We start from the raw sequence: 24,069 nt of genomic DNA, 5'->3' as shown, positions 1-24,069 counted from the left end.
AATGATACTCATGGCTGTATCATTCTGAAAATCCTCAAGTATACCCAAAGCACAAAGTTAAGTTCGGCTGGACATAATTAGTATTTGAATTGATTCACAGTTCTGGAATCCTGAAAAATGGGGAAGATGTTTTGGGGTCCATCAAAATAAGAAGTAACTCCACCTTTTAGGCAAGCCACTCTTTCTTTATTTATGTAGCAATAAGGTAAATATTGCTGGATGCCAAGAAACAGACTGATCAAAGATCTTCATTCTCTCTTTATCGTTGTTAAATCCAGTGCCAAAAATTAGCTGGGTATTCTACACACTGCTCCTGCTCTCTGCTTAAAGAAGAAATTGGTCCTTACCCAAAATATCTTGGGCACCAGAGCTAGTATTGTTCAGAGTCTTTAAGGGTGGATGAAAAATGAATTGCCTGGATTTACAGCAGAGCCTCTTAAAACACAGACTGGTAGCCAGAAAAGAAGCTTCATTTCCTATACTGTCTTCCTCGGTGTGATACTGTGTAGTCTATGACAACTCCCTTACCTCCTTAAGATCATGCAACTTGCTCTTCAACTATACAGTTACAGAGTAAATTTTGCCCCACTTTCTTCTACTCAATATTTTACTTTCTCTACATTATTGCAGATATACGAAAAGCAACTGTAGATTGACTATCAACAATGAGTCCAATACATGGGATTGGTAGGTAATATTTATAGTCACTGGTTGCAGATACAGCCTGTTTTTAGGAAAGGGCAGAGATCTGAGATAATCCATATTGAGCAGTGCAGTCAAAGTCTTGCAAGATGAAAAGTATGTCATGAGGAAAATGCAAAGACCTCCCACCTCACAAACTGGACTTACCTAAACGTTTTCCATAATAGTAATCAGATTGCAAAGGGTTAACTAGAAAGTATCTCATGAGGAAATGGAAGGAGTACAGGTAGTGGCCTTTTGCTCCAAACCTAAGATTGCTCATATAAGCTCTGTCATCTCTGACATATAGAATGAGTTTTTATAAAGCAGGGATGGCATTTTGAATAGCTTGCTATACCCTCTGTCATCATAACAGATACCACAGAACTATCCTACTCTACTTTTTGACAGTTTTTCAGCAAGAACTTCAGAAATAGGTTATAGAACCAACTCATCACATAGAGAGACTTGAGAGCTCAAAGTCTGCATTTCCATGCTCATGTAGCAAATATTTTCTCATAGCATTACACCTGTGGGTCAATGGTCTCCAACGTTTAGCATCCATTAGGACCATCTGTATAATGATTAAAACTCAGCCTGCTGGGCACCATTTACAGAGGTTTACAGAGGTCTGGTATTTTGCATTTTTAACAAGATCTCCCGTGTTTCTCATGCTACTAGTCCAGGGGCCATATCATAATAAGTTAGTGAATCTATGGAGAGATTCACTAACTACCTGACCTATGTATTACCCTTACCTCCATTTCTTCCTCCTTCCTTTTCTCTTCCTCTCTTCCCTCTCCCTTTCCATGAAATATTTTTGATTTAGAAGCTGTGTTCATGGCACAAGGATGAATAAAAAAATACTCTTTTTAGGGCAGTGAGAATACTATGTATGATACTATAATGATGGATGAGTGGCATTATACATTTGCCCAAACCCACAGAAGGCAGAACACCAAGAGTGAACACGAAGATAAACTATGGACTTTGGATGATGATGATGTGTCAATGTAGGCTCATCAGTTGTAATGAATGTACACATTGGTGAGGAATGTTGATAACGGGGTGGGGGGGGCTATGCATATGAAGAGGGGACAAGGAGAATCTGAGAAATCTCTGTACTTTTTCAATTTTGTTGCAAAATCACTCTAAAAACAGTCTTTAAAACAAAAAAAGCACCCTTCTTATACTTGAAGAGCACTTTTTCTCTACCAAATGTGTAGAATAAACTAAGCAAGATCAGCTCTTTATCACCTAATTCAAACTCTCCGCCTCTGAAATCTACTGTAATAAAAAATGTCGAAAGGGCTTATGCAGAATCAAGGGTCATGTGGTTAAGAAAGTTTGGGAAACTCTGGGTTAAGCAAAGTTAAATAAGTTTCTTTACTGGAGAACTTCTCAGAGTGTTAAATGATTTAATGTGCACTGCAACCCTCCAAGTACTAGCTGTAACAGTATTTTTTACAAAACTTGTTTCATTATGGAATCTTTTTGTGGTGGAACAATAGTGTTCTGGGAATACAATCTGTGAAATAGTATCATTTTCCTCAAGAACTCAGATAACTGATTGACTTACACTAGGTCGGATAATTTTTCTTTTAAATCACTTAAAAAAAATAATGACATTATTTATGTATCGGGATGTTGCATACGTGTGTAAAAAGACTGATTAGTTTTTAAGGTAATAACTCACTCCAATAGATTTAAGCCCACAATTGAAATCAGGTTTTATTGGACCTATTATTGAAACTAAATTCCTGAAAACCTGCATAAAAATATTATAAAATACATTGTTCTCTCTCTCTTGAACTGAGTAGTTATTATTAGAATGCCTGCTAATTAATTTATTTTATACTTGATAGCTAAACCAGAGATTCACAAAAGACAAGTTTCAATTTTCAGATAGTTCCAATTCTTAAAATTTGTGAATTTCATAATCACTTCAATTTAAACTCATACATGTCTCTAATACTATATCAAAAGATCATTAAGCTATTAGATTAAACATTAGTTATTTACTGAAAGGGTCAGAGATTGATAAGAATTACTGTTAATAACCTTTTAAAACCATAATATATCAATTTCAAATTACACAACATGGTTTAAATGTCATTTATACATTGGAATAAGCTGAAACACATAATCACCATCTCCATGAATCACCACTTAGCCTCATTTCTAATTCTCTGATGCAAACAAAGGTTACTAGGCTACAGTCTTTGTTTTCTGTTTGATGAGCATTAAGTGCTTAATTTTGAGGATTTCACAAATCTCTTATACCAGGGAGGAAAAAAAATGTTTTCTAAACAAGAAAATAAAAACTATATATTTATAACTACATATGGAAAGATTTCCTCTCCTCATAAATGTGTTTGATATTAACTGTAAGTATAAAACCAAGAAGTTCTTAAATTTTTATATGGCATGCATCCTTTCATTCATTCAACCAACCTCTCAACCAATATTTATTTAGCTCCAATGAAATGTAAGAGATGAAACTAGAGAATAAAAAAAAAATGAATCAGAAACATACACTAGAATATATATTATATATTGTAACAAAATATATGTATATTCTAACAGGACTGTTTTGATTTATAAGAAATAATTATATATAAAGCTGAATGGTGCCATAAAAGAGAGAGCTTCATAAATGAAGAGATAGCTTTTTTAAGAGTCTACAAAATTAACTCATCTAGATAATTCTAAGCACAAAGGGAAAGCTTCTACTCTTCCAGAAAAATCAGAGAACCCAGTATAGGCTGCTTTAGGTTGTCAAAGTGTGGAGTAAAGTGTGAAAGACTTACTTCTTTTCTTTACAGTGATTATGTGCACTCAACTTCTGCTCCACACACTAAAAGAAAGTGTTCTTCCAATATTGTTTCTCTTTGCAGGTAAGAAAATTCCATCCTTAACATCTTTCAATGATAATTTGAGGATGTTGCAGAAAATACAGATAACTGATAAGCACTTGGAAGAAAGGTATTCTGCCAAAGCAATTGACCTGAAAAGTAGGAGGTCAAAAAATGCCATTTAAATTTTATCTAGGCGAATCACCTTGTTAAATGCACAGAGCAGGGGGAAAGAGCACTGAGTGTCTCCTAAAGGGGCTTAGGACCCCAGCCATATATAAGAAATCAGCAAATGTGCATTAGACACAGAAATGAGATGAATGAGGCCAGTAGTCAGGGAACTTCTGGTCTTCAGGACTAATCTCCCACAGTTCCTGTACTCAAATAAATGTCCATATCCAACTGGCAGCCATTAATGCAGAGAGAACTACTTTAAAAGGCAGTTTCTGATGGTTCCAAGGTAAATTGAACATTTTCTGAGGGAGAGCAATGAGAGATTAGTTCAAAATAGTTCTAACCCGATGTAGGTGGAAACATTTTCTACAGTTTTTATATTTGGGGAATTTTACTACGCTCTTACATAAGCCTTAGAACTTTGCTACAGTTGAAAATGACTACTTTTGCTTTGGATCTAAAACTAATTTCAGCATAAATGGCGACTCCTTAAAATACTAGGACCATCTCGTAAGAGCCTACTATATAATAATGAGGAGTTACAACCCCGTTGGTTAATGTAGTCATAACTTTTTTTTTTTTTAAGCAGAATCTGAATGTTTTACAAGGAGCCCTAGAGGTATTATCTTTTTCCTTTGTAATGTAAGATACTAAATTTGAAAAATATTAAGTAATTTGCTAAAGGTCATAGGTAGCAGATAAAAGAAGGAAAGCAAGGTTTTGACTGCCAATCCAGGTTTCTTTCCACTATGCACGGCAACCCACAAGAGTTTTACATCTAGAATACTTGTCTCGATAATAATGAGCAGAAACTAGTTTTACGTCCTGCCTTTTGCAATAACTATAGGCTATCTACTCACCAGGGAAGTTAATGTTTAATAACGTGTATGATTCATAGTTTACAACACCCCAAATGCACTGTCTTCAAGCAAAGAACATTCCTCCTTATCTAATCAGTGCCCAATACAATGTCCTATACATCTGACATATTCCATATACATTTGTCTGAGTTGAGCATTCAAGGAATGTAAGACAATCTGCTAAAAATCTTCTTCAAACACCATAATATTTAAAAGCTATAATCTAAAGACATATGATCTCATCTACCATCTGGTTGTTTGGTCTGACAGGTGTTTAAGCAAGTTCTGTTTTAATGCTCATGTTCTGCTTAAAAAGGTATCATTTTAAATATTCTCAAATGGATCTTGACTGCCAAATGGCTACAGGACATTTTGTTTATTGTGAGTTTATAAGCAAAATTGGATTTTTTTAAACTTTCTTAAAAGAGCCTTGATATCTATAGAAAATTAAAAATTTAGATTAGTTGTCATATAAGGTAGAACTTAGATATTGGACAGCTGGGAAGGTTTCTAAATTAGCACCCCTTCAATAAATATCCTTTAGCTATTTGCCTACTATTTTAGTAGGGATGGGGAAAAAACAGATGTTTCTATTAAAATGTTTAATACTCCATCAAAATAAGGAAATTATTACATGAACTAAATACATTAAAGCAAGTCATTCTGTTTGTAGTTAACTTCATTTCACAGGCATTTTCCATTCATTCAGATTATGAAAAAATTGTATCAAGAAGAAAAGGCTAATTTGCATGGATATGACTGCAAAATCTTTTTCGAAATATAGGTTTTTCTAGCTTCTACCTGGACACTCTAAGTATTTCAATTTTAAATTTATTCTGATTCTCAAGTGTCATAAAAGTTTAAAAATTTAGAAAATTGAGTATACAATTTATTCTGTTAACTAGCTGTACAGTATGCACAAGATTTCTGTGAGCTAAAACTACCAATTTCAGCTTCCTGTGGGTTTTCTGGTCTCAGAATTAGTGCAAGGCCTATAGTGACAACAGAAAATTTGCAAAATGGACAGGTAGTGAATGTACTCTTCAAAGATAGCTCTGTGAATATTTTTTTTTATTCCAATAAGATTTATTGACTACTTTATTCCCTTTTCTCCTATTTTAAATAATATTTTGTCATGTACTAAATCTAATATATGTGTTGTTACATTTCTTGGCTTTCCATCTCTTTTCATTCATCTGTTTTTCAGCCCCTGCAGCAATACTGCATAATTTTAAGTATTATACCTTAATAGCAAAACTTGATATTAGATACAGCAAATCAATTAATTTCATATTTTACAAAATCATCTGAGCTATTTTTGCCATTTCCTGGGGTGGCCTTTTTCTTCTCCAACACTTTTTTTTTTCCATTTATTCATTTCCTTCCATTTTTATTGAGAAATAATTGAGATACATCAACATATAAGTTTAAGGCATACAGCATGATGGTTTGATTTACATATATTGTGAAATAATTATCACAATAGGTTTAGCTAACTAACATCCACTTCATGTAGACACAATAACAAAAATTAAAAAAAGAAACAAAATTCCTTGTTACGAGAACTCTATTTACTCTCAACAACTTTCCTATATATCTTACATCTGTGTTAGCTACAGTCACCATGTTGTACATTCCTAGTACTTATTTATCTTATAGATGATAGTTTGCACATTTTGACCACCTTCCTCCAATTTCCACTCCTCCCAACCTTCACCTCTGGTAAATACGAATCTGGTCTCTTTACTATGTTTTTACTCATTTTGTTTAGATTTCAAATATAAGTAAGATCATACAGTATTTGTCTTTCTCTGTCTTATTTCATTTGGAATAATGTCTTCAGATTCTAGCTATGCTGTCGCAAATGGCAGGATTTCCTTGTGCATGCCAGAACTTCTTTATTCATTCAACCACTAATGCACACTTAGGTTGCTTCTATATCTTGGCTATTGTAAACAATGCTTCTATGAACATAGAGATGCAGATATCTTTTCAAGTTGGTTTTGTCATTTCCTTTGGTATATTCCCAGAAGTGGAATTGCTGGATCAGATGGTAGCTCTATTTTTAACTTTTTGACTACCCTCCATACTGTTTTCCATATGGCTATATCGGTTTACAATCTCATGAACAGTACACAAGGGATCCTTTTTCTATACATCCATTCCAGCATTTGTTACCTCTTGTCTTTTTGGTGATGACCATTCTAACAGGAATAAGGTGAGATCTCACTGTGGTTTTAATTTGCATTTCCCTAGTGACTAGTGATGTTAAGCATCTTTTCTTGTATCTTTGTCCCTTTCTATATCTTCTTTGGAGAAATGTCTATCCAGGTCCTTTGCCCATTTTTTAATTGAGTTATTTGATTTTATGCTACTGAGTAGTATGAGTTCTTTATAGATATTAGATATTAACCCCTTATCAGATATAGGGTTTGCAAATGTTTCCTTCTCATTCTATAGGTTGTCTTTTCACTTTATTGGTGGTTTCTTTTGCTGTGCAGGAGCTTTTTAGTTTGATGGAGTACTAATTATTTATTTTTTTATTTTGTTGCCTGTGGTTTAAGTGTCATACCTAAAAAATCATTGCCAAGACCTACATCAAGGAGCTTTATTCCTATGTTTTCTTCTAGGAATTTCATGGTTTTAGGCCATATATTTAAGTCTTTAATCCATTCTGAGTTTGTTTTTATGAGTGGTTTAAGATATGGGTCTAGTTTTATTCTTTTACATTTGAATATTCAATATCTAAGCACCATTTATTGAAAAGATTGTCTTTTCTCCATTGAGCATTCTTCGCTCCCTTGTCAAATATCAGTTGACCATATATGTTTGGGTTTATTTCTGGGCTCTCATTTCTGATCCATTGGTCTATTTGTCTGTTTTTATAACAGTACCATATTGTTTTGATGACTATAGCATTATAGTGTAATTTAAAATCAGGAAGTATGATGACTCCTGTCTGTTCTTCTTTCTCAGGATTTCTGTGGCTATATGTGGTCTTCCATGGTTCCATATAAATTTTAGGGGTGTTTTTACCTACTTCTTTAAAAATGCCATTGTAATCTTGAATTTGGCTTTTGGAAATATTCACATTTTAACAAAATTAATTCTTCAAATCAATGAATACAGCATGCCTTTCCATTTATTTGTGTCTTCTTCGATTTCTTTCAACAAAACCTTCTAGTTTTCAGAGTAGACATTTTTCACCTGCTTAGTTAAATTTATTCCTAGGTATTTTATTGTTTTGATACTATTATAAATGGAATCAATTTATTTGTCTTTCAGAAAATGTGTTCTTAGTATATACAAGCATTACTGATTTTTGTATGATTATGGATTTTCCCCCCACCGTGAGTGAAGTGAATATTGATTTTTGTATGGTTATGGATTTTTTCCCCACCACGAGTGAATTGAATATTGAAACCAATTTAAATACACCAAGTTATGTAAGGAATAGGATGGAGAAATATGAGTTAACTGGGTTTATATATTCTAGTTAATGCAGTGATGTTTTGGAGCCCTGATCAGGTACTGACAAGCCACCCATTAATGCAGTTCTGTTGTAATATCCTCTAGAGATTTAGAAACCATATGCCCAGTCAGGAGTAGTATCAATACTTCTGCCAAGTGACATCCTTGTAAGTTTCTCTAAACATGCTTTTTTCTTTTCTGGCTTCAAACACTGTGGCCAGCAACCAGGTGAGCAGTGACTCCTATGCTACTGAGCACATAAAACAAGAAAGGACACAGGAATAAAATGGGGGACAAGTGAAGTACTTGCTCTTTTGTTAATTTATACAAACACACTAGCCCACTATCTTTTAGCTGCAATTTAAATCGAAGGCTTCCTTTCTAGAAGTAAGCCCAATGTCATCAAAACCAATTCCTCTCATTATTGTTGTGGGATTGCCAAACATCATTCTGATGGAGAAAGCAAAGAAGTCCATTCATTTATTTCAGTTTATTTAAAATTGAGAAGTAACAAGAATATATTTTTTCAGTTTGTCCAAATGAGGAATGGCATGGATACCTTATTTATTCTTGCAAGTAATTTAACTAATAACAACAAAAAAAAGTCATTTTTCAGAAAAGGAATTAGTCATTAGGGGAATCCTATCGATGAAAACCTATTAATTAAATTAAAAATTAACCGATTTTTTAAAAATAATTTTTAAATAATTTATCTTTATCTTTACCCTAATTTGAAAGACTGTGAAAGTGAATATATTCACAAGTTATTTTCTTTTCCTTTTCATTCATACTGTGTATACATATGAGAGACAACATTTCTTCTTTATTAACAGCAGCGAAAATGTTATTTTTATTGTTCAGTGTAAATATTTGATAGCAAACAGTAAAATGAACTAACTGAAGTCACATATATAGGGATTTTCAATCTCTGAATTGTAATAAAATCTTACTTCATTTTAGTTGGTATGAGACTAATTTATTTGAAATAATGTTTGTATTTCAAAGCAGGAAAGCAATGCTAAAATGTCGAATAACAAATCCAAAAGAATGTCAATAGGATAAAATTAACAAAATGTAAGTATTTGCATTTAGTTTGAACAAACTCAATTTGGCCTGAAGTTTTCAAGATTTCTGCTTATCCTACACAGTATAAAAAGGCAGAAGTCTCCTTTATTATTTCAGTTTCTATACCCATTAAGACAGCAGTGTCCTTACAACAGTATGAGGCAATATGCAGAAAATTATCTTTAAAAGCATAAAGGAGACACAATAGATATTATAATAATAAAATAGAGGATATTCTTATAACAATAGCTCAATCAAAATATATTCACATGACTTCCTGAAACGTGGACTTGCTAATGCACAATTACAAATTCTCTTCCCAATCTGTGAACTATCCAATGAATAAGAGTACACAAAATAGCAAGCTGGGAATGGTTTCCAGTAGTAATGGTACAACATCGAATGTAAGATTTTGTACATTGGAATCAGGTTGTGGTCCTCTGTGTCACTCATTGACTCTGGACCTTGGTCAAATACACAATAATGATAATAGTAGCAGCAGTAGCAGTAGTAATGGCTAATAGTTTCTATGGTAATTACTTACTTGCATCATATCATTTAATTTTCATCTCCTTAAAATAAGTACTGCTTTCATCATTTTTTAGGGATGAGAACACTAATATCGAAGATGTTAAGTAACTTGTTGCTGGTAAAATGGCTTTAAAGATTTAAACCTAGGAAGCTTAGCCTAGACAGAGCCACATATTTAGCCACAAATGTCATATAGGTAGTCCCAGAGTCTCTATCTAAAAACAACCACATCATAATTGTCTGATGAGCATCCAATGATATCATCAAGGAAAGACTTAGAACAGAATATGAAACTCGGTAAGTTTATGCTAATATAATAATAATAATAAATACTAGGGGGAATAAGGGGATGGGGAAGAAGAGGAGGAGGAGAATCAAGAAACAACAAAAGCAATAACAACAAAAACAAAATGTTTGCAAAATAAAAATTACATCTAAGATAGTTCTGGCAAAATGGAAAACAAGAAAATACTATAATACAAAAACCTATGAGATGTGAGTAAAGTAATATACAGAAGAAAGTTCATAGCCTTATACACATTTATTAAACAAATAAGAATTTAAATAACTACAATGTATTCAACGTAGGAATTAAAAATGAACCTCAGGAAAGCAGAAGGAATGTAGAATAAATATAAAAACAGAGCGTAAGGAACTAGAAAACTGTAAAGAAATCAGTTATAGATATTAATAAAATTCATAAATAAATTAGCAAATATAATCACAACATGTTAAAAGAATAATAAAGTGTTATCAAGTGAGGTTTCTTTTTAAAATTTAAGGACAACTCCTCATTAGGAAATATCTTAATAAATGACATGTATTAATAGGTTAGCCCCCAGCGAGCTCCTGACAAAAAGAAAAACAAACCTTTATAATGTAAGAACAAATGGATACTGGATCCAGATCATAAGCATATAGTTGTGCTATGTGTATATGTTTTGGCGGGGAGGGTAAGAACGGAGATGTCCATGTGAGTGTGTCTCAAACAAAAGCTGAGTCATGAAATTTAATAATAGAAAACATTCTTATTAAAGTAAAGATATTCACTAATATTATAGTCATTTGGGTAACTTTAGTCATTCATTGCAATTAGGCAATAAAAAGAAAGAAAGAAAGAAAGATATTAAAAAAAGAGAAATTCATGTCTTTTTTTGTAGAAAGTGTTGAGTGTAGGTAAATATAAAGCCAAAGAGAAACAGCCAAAAGCTTATTTTTACAAAGATATAATTTCACTAAAGGGCAGATTTTACAATTAACAAAAAGCAATCAATTTCCTAAACTAAAGAGAAGAATTGCCTCTTCTCTATACTTAAATGCTCAATTTCTGGAAGGCACACAAAATAGAGTAATTAGATAAATAGGTACATAACTAAGTATAGGCAAAAACAAAAAAATTATCTATTAATGACAGCAACCAAAAACATAAAATATATAAGATTACCTTAAGAAAAGAATGCATCTAGTCCATATGAAGATGTAAAAGAATAACTGAGTCAATGAATGACCAAATTCAATATTATAAATATATATAATATAAATATATATACACACATACATATATGAATATATAATACATTCTGGTATAATACATTCCCAGGAATCGAACAAATATTGTTTATTTTGTAATTTCAAAAATACTCAAATTAGTCTTGATATTTGAAATAGAAGATTGCTAAGGGTACTTGCCCTATCATACATTAAGTAAGAGCATACATATACACAATATTTAAAACAGTATGATCCTGTGCTGCAACAGAATCTACATATTGGCTTATGTATAGAGTTCTCTCAATGTGCTGGTATTTCAAATTTTTTAAAATTTTTTATTGGTAATATTTAGCAATCTTTTTGTATTTTTAAAATAAGCATGCATCAATTAATATTTTAAAACTGTTTTAACAGATGTTCAAAAAAACTTATGAAAGAATATCCTTTTTGCATGAGGAATACAGAATATATATGAGAATAAAAATGTTCCCAACTATTACCCATGAACATGAAAATTTGTCTGAAAGGAGACGTCATTTAAAATTGTCAGAGTTGTCAGAGATCTGAGGGAGGGAAGACACTGCTGAATAAACACCCTTGATTCTAAGTGCAGCAGCTAATAAAATATTGAAACTTTCTATTAATTTGCTTTTGATGAAACTAGAAATTATCAGTGTACACAGTCCTAAATAAAGCTCCCAAGAACTTATATACCTACCCATTAAAATGAAACTACTTGGGTATATTTCATTAAAGTTATGTATCATAGTAATTGCTTTTGAATTTATTTTTATCTGAGCTGGTTATAATATAGGAACTATAAACTAAATTCATAGGAAGTGATGTGTGTGTTTGAGAAGAAAAAGAGAGGTTCAGGGAAGGGATAGGAGAGAGAGTAGAAAATTCATTATCAATATATTCTGCTAAAAGTTAGGATTCTATGTCTACTAGTGATTTCTTGTATTTTTACATCAAATCATATAGTACAAAATTTAAGTTATTAAATATGCCAAAATTTAGATATAGTCCTTCTTAGGTCTTATATTTCCTTTTGAGAGTACGAAATTTAAGTCTCTTGGTCAGTACCAGGTGGAAGCTGGAATCCACAATAAGCAGCAACCAAGTAAGACTAAGTGTTTCATATTAGCTGAATTGTGAGCCATCTCACTAAATTACACACCATATTTCAGCCTCACCTAAATTAACATGAAATTTGTGGTCAGCTTGGTCGATTTCAAGATTGCAAAGAGAAAGGTTTTCTTAAACCCCATTTTCACTGTCCTCAATTCAAGCAAGCACATGATTCTTGTCCTTTCAGGAGATAAACTCATCCAAGGCTCAGGCCTTACCAGAGAACTCAGGGAAATCACATGACCCTGACTTTTACAAAACAGCTCTGCTTTAAAGCACATCCATTTGATCCTGCTGTACCTTGTAGTTTCTGCACAATCATGAACCTTTTATATATTACCAAGGTCAGTGAACACAGAGTTCTTGCTAAGTGCTTCACTGTCTTCTACACCATTCTATTTCAGACTTAAATTGTTGACTTTTGCGCTCATCGTTCTAAGGAAATTTGCCCATTTTATAATCCCAGACAGTTACAGAATTCCAAAGCCTAGACATTGGATAATGTTATAATAATGTAACACCCAAGGATCAACAAAGCCACAAAGATTATGCAGTTTCCAAATGTGCCTCGAGGTGTTATTTGGTGCACACAGGAGATAATATTGATAATCTGATTTCTTTCTAGGATTAATTTTTTTTTTTTTTAAATGCCTACAGCACCTGGTATTCCTAGGTGGTCTCCCATCCAAGTACTAACCAGGCCCGACCCTACTTAGCTTCTGAGATCAGACAAGATCGGGCATGTTCAGTGTGGCATGGCCATAGATTCTACGATTAAATTTAATGTGTTCAAATTTTTTAGGTGACAACTGCTAGGAAATCCAAAATGACCCAGGTTTTCAGAAGACAATACCTATGAGGACTCCAAGAAAAAATGACATCTGGGAAATAATATAAAAATAAATTTCAATGGTGCTAATTTATGATTAGTGTCCAATTTTTTTCACATCAGAAGTCATTAAAGGAACCAAAAAGTTAAGCCTCCTTGTTTAGGTAATAATACAACAAAGCAAAAAATTAAAGTAAAAATAAAAAGTAAATTTTATCAATTTACGTATGCCATCATGTGTCTCTCCCTGCTAGTAATTTCTGTGTGACCCTCTCGGATTGTATTAATGGATGGAGCTGCTCTTTTGCCTTTTGCTAGTGGACACTGCCTCCTTTATCATCACAGCATGAGTGCCCATCTCCCTACATGACATCAGGAGAAAGAGTTAACCAATGCAGGTAGGTGGGCCGGCAGTACAGAAAGGAGCACATTCTAGTTTGAAAATATCAGATACACAGCCTTGTCAATTCTAACCTGACTAGTATTCTCTCAGGAATACTGAGCTGCAAGATAAGAACTAGGCTTTGATAATCCAAATTCACTTTGATAGAACATCAACTGAATTTAGCAACGAAGAGGAACATTTTTAAGGTTCTAAATTTTAGCTGGAGGCAGAGGGAATACCAGAAGGAAAATAAATGAAAGCTGCTTGCCACTTCAAAAGCTAATCTTTGTAATGCTTTCATTAGCAGTTTAAAAAAACCACATACACACTTTTAAAGTAGAGATGATTCTGACGCCTGATTGCTATGGGGTATAGTTTAACTTTCCAGTCTGTAAAAAATAGGCAAGGTCAGGAATTTCTTTTACTGTTGTTGGGACTATAAAACATTTTGTTTGTAAAGGAACCAAAATAGATATGTGAGAGAGATTAGCTGATGAACTGTTCATTTAGATCCCTCAATAACAGATGAGGATCTGTTACATTCAGAGTGAAAAGGGAGGTGGAAAAGTCCTTCTTTCTAAAGAAACTATCCCCTCAGGCTTCATGTAAGGGCACCGTTTTCACTTTTAAATAAACACAGTATAAAAATATTTGTAGTAGACTTCAGAGAAGTTGCAGTGGGAATGGCAAGTAAGTGGGATTACAGTCTCAATCTTCAGCAAAGGGGAGAGGGAGGAAAACAAGTGAAAATATAATAAGCTCAGTATAACAGGAAAATATTTGTATTATATACAAAATATACAAAAATATATTTTATATCAAACCAAAATACATAAGTCAAAAGCCATACAAGTTTGTAAACAGAAAAATAGGTAAAATTGAGATCATGTCCCCCAAATCAATACTCTAAAAGATTTCCTATCTGAAGATCCAGCTATCAGATCAATAATATTATGGATATAACAGGTGTGCTGTGGTATAACAGAAAATTCCTAATTACATAGTATCCACGTGATATCAGTCTTTAGGAGACGATATCCATTATTTATTCTTTTAATACCTAGTAATTCTAAACCATTTTTAACTTATCATAGTGGCAAACTTTTCAAAACACATTTCTAGCATCCTTGTTATTTTCCATCCTTGTTGTCTTTACTCCTGATCAACAAATTCCTTTGGGACACTTGGCCTGCCCTTTCTGCTATCACAAGGGAACCCCACACATCATTTCCAACTCACAAGCAGTACTAAACTACAGTGATGGTGTCTTGAATTTCTCATATACAATAGTAAATAAAAGTGTTCTACTATTACTTCAAAACATGGCAGGGTTTGAATGATGGTGAGTGGAATGTGAGACATTTTGGGTAGAAGCAGCATGATTCAATCACAGTCGGGAATGATAATAAAAAACACTGGCTAGTAGTTATTAAGCATTTTTGTGTATCAACCACTATTATTTAGACCAAGTCACAGACAAGACAGAGAGACATAAAGATGAAGTAACTTCCACCAAAACACACATTGGGTGACATAGCTAGGAAAGAACATCACATATCTGAAGAAATAAGGCACCACTGGGAAACTAGAGAACAACTGGGGATGATTTTGAGGGGAGCTGATGCAGGATCCTAAAGTCCAGGATAAGATGAAGATAATATTTTTATTCTAAAAGTATTAAAGGATATTAAAGGTGGTTTGCTTAAGCAAAGCTGAGGAAAAAAGGTATTCTTAAAGATAAATTTGCTATGTCCGCAAAATGCACTATAATTTAATGCCATGGCTTTCTTAGCTCATGTGCAATGCTCTCGTACCCATAATTTAACTATTTAATTATGGTCCAATTACTGGTTTTGTTTTGGAAAGATCAAACCCTAATTTATGAACAACGATTTGACAGCTCTTTTACACTTCAGGTTTCATTAGTCTCTTGCAGGAGAGGCTCAATTTCTTTCCCTTTTTGCATTTCTATAGATTTGAATCATTATAAGTATCTGTGATAAAGAATTATTAGATGTCTATCTTCACATATTTGTGGTTACTATTGGGGGTCCAATCAAGCTATCAGGAAGTCAGCTTTTCTCAGAGAAAATACATTGGACATAGATTCTCCAAGGCCTCGTTTTAAACAGTAGTGAGTAGAAAAAGGGTCATGAGAATGTGAATGTTGCTGACTTTTAATACCAACTCTCAATCAGCTACTAAAAAAATATAATCACTACATGATAATGTGTCAGTAATACCATTCTCAAAAATGAATAAATAGCACATGCTGTTAGTTATCAAAACACAAATTTCAAACTTTCGTTGTGAAAAAATATTTTCCTTTTAGCTTATAAGCATAACACTCTATACCTAAAGAAATATTTTAATCCTATTATATCAACAGAGAGGTGTATGTAATTAAACTAGAAAATTTATTTCTCTCCATTAATGTTACTTTTAGAAATTCTGGGTCGGCCATTAGACAATCCAAAGTAGCAATGCTAAAACCATTTTGCAAGAAAACTATGCATTCGGTTGTATTATTCCTGTTTCCCTGACAACCTGCCAGCATTCATGACCCAACCAAATTCCCAACAGTGTTACAGAGCAGGCTCTAAATAATACAAAGGGCTTTCTTTCTTTTGGTGGGATGTTCTCTTAGGGGGAATGGAATCACCCATCAACAATTTGTTCATTAATTTTCCTTTAATATCCCAAATGTGATTTAATTTTTGTTAACCAATTCTCAGATTATTTTACACTGGATGCTAGTTAGAAAGTACATTGATAACCGTGATACAATTGATGCCCAAGGACTCTGAATAAGAAGTCACTTAAAACACAATCGTTGGCTTTCTTTCACCTACTTGTATGTGGCTAATTTATTTTAAATATTTTTAAGTGTTACAACTAATACAAGAAGGGCAAAATAATCTTTACTGAGATATGTTCTAACAGATATTTAAACACAGAACAGGTTTTTGCATCATCATCCAAGTTATTTTAAGGCATTAATGCAACACATTTAACTCTGCATAATAGAACACTAATCTTCGTCTTTTTCCAAGTCTCTGAGAACCAGACAACATGCTACTCCTGCATACTCATAAATGGCTAAGGCACCAAGTGATTTTCAATTTTTTAACTTTTTATACTGTGAATCACTTGCCTCTATGTTCTCTACATTTTTGCTAAAAGACAGAGAAACTCGTTTGTTTTCCTTTGGCTCAGCATTGTATTAAAGAGTATCTATCACGCCAGCAATAGGCAAAGTGGTTCACTTTACAAAAACATGTAGACTGGGTGTTGTTAATCAATGACATTTTATTGATTTTTTTTTCTAGAGAACAAACCAACACATAAAGTATTATATACAAAAATGAGCACTAGGCAAAAAGACATTACTTGAAAGGAAATATTGTTGTACTATTGCTATTCAACCTTCACTGGTTTGCAGCTATGACAATACAATGAAGGAATTGATAAATAGAAAAAAAATCTTGCCTTTGAATGTTGTTTTTAAATTGTTTACTTTTTTTAATTGGAAAAAAGTCAAATGATGTTAAAGATGTTGTAATTCTACTATTATATTAACATGGCAATCCTGATCGTTTTTACATTGCTTTGTAGTCCCTGCCCTTGATTTTAATAGTGCCTTTCCCCTTAGGCTTTTAATTAATGTTCTGATACAAATGAGTTATCTATCTACCTACCTGCTTACTTACTTTTATCAAATAGTAAAAATGACAACAACAACAACAACAACCGGAAAGATATATAAAAAGATATTACTTTCATTAGATGAGTTTCTAAAACTCCACAGGCAAATAATCATTGATTTTTTTTTTTTCTAAAGACTTTTTAAAAGATGAGCTCAACATCAGAGACAGATTAGTAATGATTATAATGGAAAGATTACTTCCTGGTCATTTCTTGTCACACTAAAACATACATATTAGTATAGTAATACTGGCCATCTAGAATCCTAAATATTTGGTATTATATTTGTGTTTCTTCAGTCTTTGATTCTTTCTTTAAATCTACCTACCCTGACCCCCATCCATGTTTCAGCTTCATCTTTTGTTTTTGCTTTCTTCCTAAAAATAATTTTAAAAGTGCTGTTTCCTTTTCACTCCAGCCCTCTGCCTGCCTTGTCACCATACACACCAGAGAACCTTCTTGAGAAGTAAGAGCTACCTGACTAGAAAGAGCACAAGAATCACTGTGCAGTTAACAATCCTTAAAATGAAGCAGGTGGCTCTTTTCCATTTCAGGTACTAATAGTGTTGACCTCCAGTTTAGTTCAGTTGAACAGATTTGTCGAGCACTTAATTTACTCTAGGCACAAAGCTGGGCTCTGAGGAGACAGAAATATGTAAGAATAATTTCATGCACTCCAGAAGCATCCTACATAATATGTATGAATTTGTCTATCCCCCAAAGCAAACAGTTTGATGGCTAACAGGGTTATACTTTAATTGGCATCCCATCTTACATGAGATTAGTTTCTAAAGAAAGTACATTTGGTACACAGAGACAAAATTATCTTTGTAAATTCTTTAAATCATCCATGAAATCTAGTATAAAAAGTCTTATGCATCATCACTATCCTCATAACTTTGCATTCAACATTATGAAAACTGCTGAGTAAGACTCAAGGAAAACTCAAAAGCAAGTTTTGTAGAAATAACTGACTAGTCATTTTCTGTTAATTATTAAATGATTAAGTTAATGGGGAGATTGCGGAAGATTTTAAAGAATCCCTGCTTGCCCACATGTTTATTCAATTCTATTTTAATATTACACTTCACTTCTTTAAACAAAGGTTGATTGTGTTTGGTTTTATGAGATTTAAAACACTGTAATATATTTAAAAGCATCTAACTAAAGTAGCACACAATAGTACCAATAAATGTTTGCAGGATTTAATCTAAATCTTTATCATATCTGCATTTGAAAAACAGCAGCATGTGCTTCTTTGTTTTTCCAAACTGATGTCACCTACTGTGGTCTCACTGAATAAAATCATTCTTAGGCTATTAAACACTGAATATTATAGGTCAAGTCCTATGTCACTCCTCATTGGGAGTTAGATTCTGCAACTGGCACCTTAAGTAAAAGGTGAGTTTTTCGCAACTCAGTGCATGCAAAAAAAAATTGTTATAGAGATTCAGAAAAGAGGATTTTAGGCTAGATTGAGATCTCATGAAGGTTTTACAGAGTAGATGAATATGTTAAGAATCCTAAAGAATGTGTAAGTTAGACTGGCAAAGAAAGAAGGATATTCTATTTAGTACTAAGAGTAAACACCAAGTCATTGAAACACCACGGTTTATGCAGAGAACACCACATCTTCTAGTGTGATTACAGCCTAAGATCCAAAGGTATAAAATCTTTGGATCATGGGGGGTTGTATGTTCTAGGTTAATGAGACTGGTCTTCACTCTATAGGTATAAGAAGGCAATTAAAGATTTTCATTAGGTAAATGGCATGGTTAGATTTTCATTTAAGATATATTTATTTTTCTTTACCTTCAGTGAAGAGTATAAGGGCAATAGAAAAAGAAGTTAAGAGACTAGTTATGAGGTGATAAATCTTGACTTAGGGCAATGGTGACAAGAAATGGAGAGAAGGAACAGAATTAAGAACTACTTGGAGGTCATCAGAATCTTGACAGTGAGGTGAAGGAGATGTGTGAAAGAGTGATGGCCACATTGGCCGTATCCTGCAAAGCAGGTTTGACTAGATGATGATGGTATTCTCTGAAAAAGACTACAGGAGGGGCAAATGCTATATATGAGCTTCCTGTGGGTTGTCTGAAAAGATATGGCCACCAGGAATTTTGACATATGCAAGACTAAATATCAAAGAAGAGGTTAAAGTAGGGAATATAGATTCAAGAGTCTTTCAAACTATGAGTAAAATACTTAAAACCTTGAGAGAGACTGACAGAGGACCTGTGGAGAATGAGATCCACAGTGAGTCAAGGACTTCATAGGGAAAACGACTGTTAAGGAGTGGACAGATCATGAGTTGTCAGCCGACAGGTAGAAAGAGAAACGCAAGAGATAGTAGGAGGGAGGCAAGGATGAGTTTGAGGGATAGAAGCGGTGGCAGGAAGATAGGAGCTAAATGGCAATGCAGTCTCAGAATTACCTGAGCCTTGCCAACACAGTTTTAATGGAGCAATAGACAGGCTACAATGCGCTGAGCAGTGAATGGTAAGTGAGGAAGCTGGGACAGCTAGTGTAGACACTTTTTCAAGAAGTTTAGCTAAGGAAAAAAGAGAATAAGGAACAGTAACTAAAGTGCAAGGTTAGGTCAGGGTTTGGTTTGGTTTAAGGATGGGAAAGTTTAACATGTTTACAGAAAAGGGATATGAAATGAGTTTTGTGGGGTTTTGTTTTCTGTTTTTTGTTTTTTTTTTCCGCTAACACTGATTAGTAATGGCTGTCTGAACACAAGGTCAGGAACAACTGTGACACCTGTATAAGTTCAGGGGGGGAAAGAAAAAAAAAAGCAGTGATTGATGATGAGTGTCTGCTACTAGCAGGAGTAGGAAGTAATGGCACAGATGTCCTAGATTTGCTTTTTCTTTAGAGGCTTACTCCAAATGTCTAGGATTACTCATAGATGAGATGCATATTGGACATGCTGGTAAACATTACAGCTTCTTGATTATAAAAGGAAAGAAAGATTGAAGAACAAGGTCATCCTGGGAAGGAGTTACTGTGAACAATGAGCTACTACAGAAATAGGTAGGCTTCCTTAGGGTCCACTAAATTGATTACTAGAATATTAGAGAAACACAAATATGAACACCAAGGCATTATTTTCCTAATTAACAATGTGTTTGAAATACTTTAAAAAGGAAAAATAAAAAAGAGAGAGAGAGAGAGAAAGAGAGAGAGAGAGAGAGAGAGAGAGAGAAGAGAAGAGAATACTGCCACTCATTGAGTGCATTATTCCGTTCTGTTGTTCTTTTTTAAAATTCATTTATCACTTTGTATCTATACTTACCTGTTAAGAACCTGGGAGGGGTTCTTTGTACTACTGTAACATCACTGTTTCTGTTAATTTGCGGGTACATCGGGTTGGACAAGAACAGAACCTCAAGTATCACAGATATGAATCTACTATTACATCTATTGCATGTCCCAGCCAATCAATACATAGTAGGATATGTGAGTTTATTACTGGAAAAGTAATGGCCACCTCAAATTCTTAACTTCAGTAACAAAATTGACCTTGGATTAGTTAAAGCAAAATGCATTTCCTTGTACTCTGTATTGATGATAAACACAGTTGTGAGACAGCTTATCCTTGACACTGGACGTTAAAAAAATGGATGCATATTAGCAATGAATTATCATAAAATATACTTGATTAATTTAATTAGAAAAAGTACTCTGTTGAAGTGGCAGATTTGTGAATTTTCTTTTTTAATTTTCATAATAGGGTCTGACAATCATGTATAATATTATATAAACAATTATCTTAAAGCCTGCTTACATCTAAAATTGGTAATTTAAGTATAAACTTAGTAAATGAGTATATGTTAAACAAGTCCATATGTCATTTCATAAATCTCTTTGTAATAATTTGTTAAATATTAATTTTGTTTTCCTCTTATTTTTAAAAATTGTATACTCCAGTGTGAGACATGTTTCATCTATGCAGTGCAGTCGTGGGAGATGCCACCATTCAGCAGGCGAGTGCTACAAGTCACTCTCTGTGCATTCCAATTCAGAACATATCATTTTTACAAAGCCACTCAGTACTGTTAAAATATAAATGATTGAGGTGTATAAACTATTATATCTAATAATCTTTTTGAGGACTAAGCTGATAAGTTTGATTTAATATATACATATTAAATGCTACATTTAAAAATTCCTAAGTCAGGAGAATATAAACTACTGATTGAAACAAATGATACATCATGCTAAAAAAACAGAAAACGTAAAACTCTTCTTCTGTTCCAAAAATCATCTGGACACTGTTTTGAGTGCAGGACATAATATCTCTCATTGACAAATCATCACTATCTCATTTTTAAAAACTAATTGTACCCCATAATTCCATTTAAAAATTGTTTTAATCTGCAACATGTTTAATATTTTCCTAACAATTCTTAAGGATATTATACTTCATAATGTTGCATCCCTAAATATTAATTTCAGATGGCTCTTCTATCAGTCCTTTCTTTTCTTTACTCCATCTGCTACTCTACAAACAGAGCTGGCTTCTAAATTCTAGAAGCTATATTTGTTAATTTTCCTTGGTAATGCCTAAGCTCAAATCCTTCTACTATCTGGCTTTACACCCTATAACTTTTCCATTTCAAAAATGTTAATGTGAATATATAAGTATCTTTGTTGAGCAACACGATGCTTGGCAAAATATTATCTGTATTTTAGCAGAGGTAATGAGAAAATCAATGTAAAGTTAACCTTTCCCGTAACAATGAGAAATTCTCTAGAATCTCAAAAATTATTTTAAATATATTATTACTGATAACATCGACATTTCTTAAATAATGTACAAATAATGTTGCATCAATGAGCTAACATTTCAGAGATATACATGTTAATGTAAAAATGGAAAAAGTACATTTTAAAAAAAAATTAAGGCACAAAGTAGGAGGATTTAGCACTACAAAGAAGGAAAGGATTACTAAAGATTACTAAATTAAAAGATAAAAGGGAAAAAGCATTGAAAAATAAAGGAAGATGGGCAGTATGCCAACAAACTGGGAAAAGTGTGACTTGAAGGAATAGTTAGGAAAAATGAACCAGAGAGGTGAGAAAAGAAAACAAGCAGTATGATTATCCTTTGGAGCATGGGTGTGTATACATGTGTACGCATATAAACACACACATTATAGAATACACACATGTATACATATTGTGTAATATTGACATATACACGTTACATAATATATATGCATACACACATACACATATGACACGGGTGTACACATATGTATACATGTGTTTATGTAAATATACGTGTATTTAACTAATATATGTGTGCACATGTGTATGTATGTATGTATGTATGTATGTATGTATGTATGTATTATATGTATGTATGTATAGGTAGCAAAGCCCATATAGCAGCTGCAGGTGTAATAAATGTGGCTATTTGTTTTCTTTACAAACTCTCTGGCCCTATAAGCTTCCCCCACCCCTACTACCAGGAATTCATGCAAAACACTCACATTCAAGGAAAAGAAAGGATGGGCAAATTAGCTATAATCGGATCTTATTAACTTAGTCATTTAAATTGCTAATCTGTTTCCAAGTTGGCTCATTTGTAGATACCTCATCTTTAGTTGAGTGAATTCGGCTTTTCTAACCCTTGCTTATAACTGTTAAAGAATGAAATAAGTTGTTGTTTATCTTCCTTTTGTTTTATTTCAAAAATAAATAATGGCCAAAATGTCTAGATCCACTAGAATTGGAACTCAATTTTTTATATCCACCCATTTAAAGGGTATGATCATAAAATGACTAGACTCTACACATGTTCAAATAACTTTCAAAGAATTCTCATGCAGACCTAGATGATGTAATTAAAGGCAGTAATATGAGAGGAAAAAGAGAATTCCTGGATAAATTTCCCAGCAAAGGCATATAAAATATATGTCTATACAACAAACCTATAAAGTAAAATAATTAAAAACTGATTTTCCTTTTTAATAAAAACCATTATGTAATTTAAAATTTCATAAAAATATAAGGTAAAAGGATAAAACTCAGCTTTACTTATGTCACTTTTAAAAGAAAAAAAATCCTGATGATATAAGAGGATAATATTCACAGGATATAATATTGAAATATTCAGAGATGTAATATGAGAAATATATGTTAAACAAATTTAAACAATATAGGCTAATAATTCTGACTAGACTTTAAGCTTATGAAAAGACTTTTTTTAATCTTCAGAACTATATCTTCAGGACTTATAATTATATCCAGAACACAGTAGGTGATCAACAAGTATTGGCTAAATGAACACTCTTCATTATTTCTTGTAATGATAAATATAAATGTCTTTATTATATTTTTTATCTTCCTTCAAAAGATTAAATACTGCCCTTATATAACAATATAATATATACCAACTCTTTTCCTGAAAAAAAGAAGTTGGGGCAGGAAATTCATATTTTATGTTACCTTTACTTTAGCTTATTCTGAAGATACAAACACAAAAGAATACCAGGAAGTATTGTCGCTGATCACCAATTTTTGATAACGCATATGGAGAAATGATGCTAAGAGAATGGATCCAATAAAAAGTCTCAAAACTCTGTTCTAATATTATTATGCAAAGGACAGTGATCAATGATATGATATCCATTTCTTTTGGCAGGAAGAATATTACTCCTTTACCAAGAAAAGATGACCCATTTAACATTGGCTTTTGGAAATACAAAGAACACACATTGACAGCATAGGTACAGCTTTGCACTTTACAGGATCTCAGGGGAAAAAGTCATCCCTGCTTCCTGTTACCTTGTCTTTTCAAATATTATGAAGAGGAATAGAGCGATCACTCAAAAGGATGATATTATTTCAGGTTAAAGTGAACAGCAGTATTAAAGA

General features: G+C 33.0%; 1 protein-coding gene and 1 pseudogene across 1 annotated transcript in view; both read right to left on the bottom strand.

The window, feature by feature from the left end:
• Window positions 1-24,069, bottom strand: part of NKAIN2 (sodium/potassium transporting ATPase interacting 2) — an 828,054-nt gene that overhangs the window by 608,224 nt on the left and 195,761 nt on the right. The window lies entirely within an intron of this gene.
• LOC120596370 (uncharacterized) lies at window positions 12,908-13,026 on the bottom strand (annotated as a pseudogene).

Source organism: Pteropus medius, unplaced genomic scaffold (assembly GCF_902729225.1).
Source record: "Pteropus medius unplaced genomic scaffold, Ma_sr-lr_union100, whole genome shotgun sequence".
Lineage (NCBI taxonomy): Eukaryota > Metazoa > Chordata > Mammalia > Chiroptera > Pteropodidae > Pteropus > Pteropus medius.
Note: the sequence above shows the minus strand (reverse complement) of the source record. Positions and strands in the feature narration are given on the sequence as shown.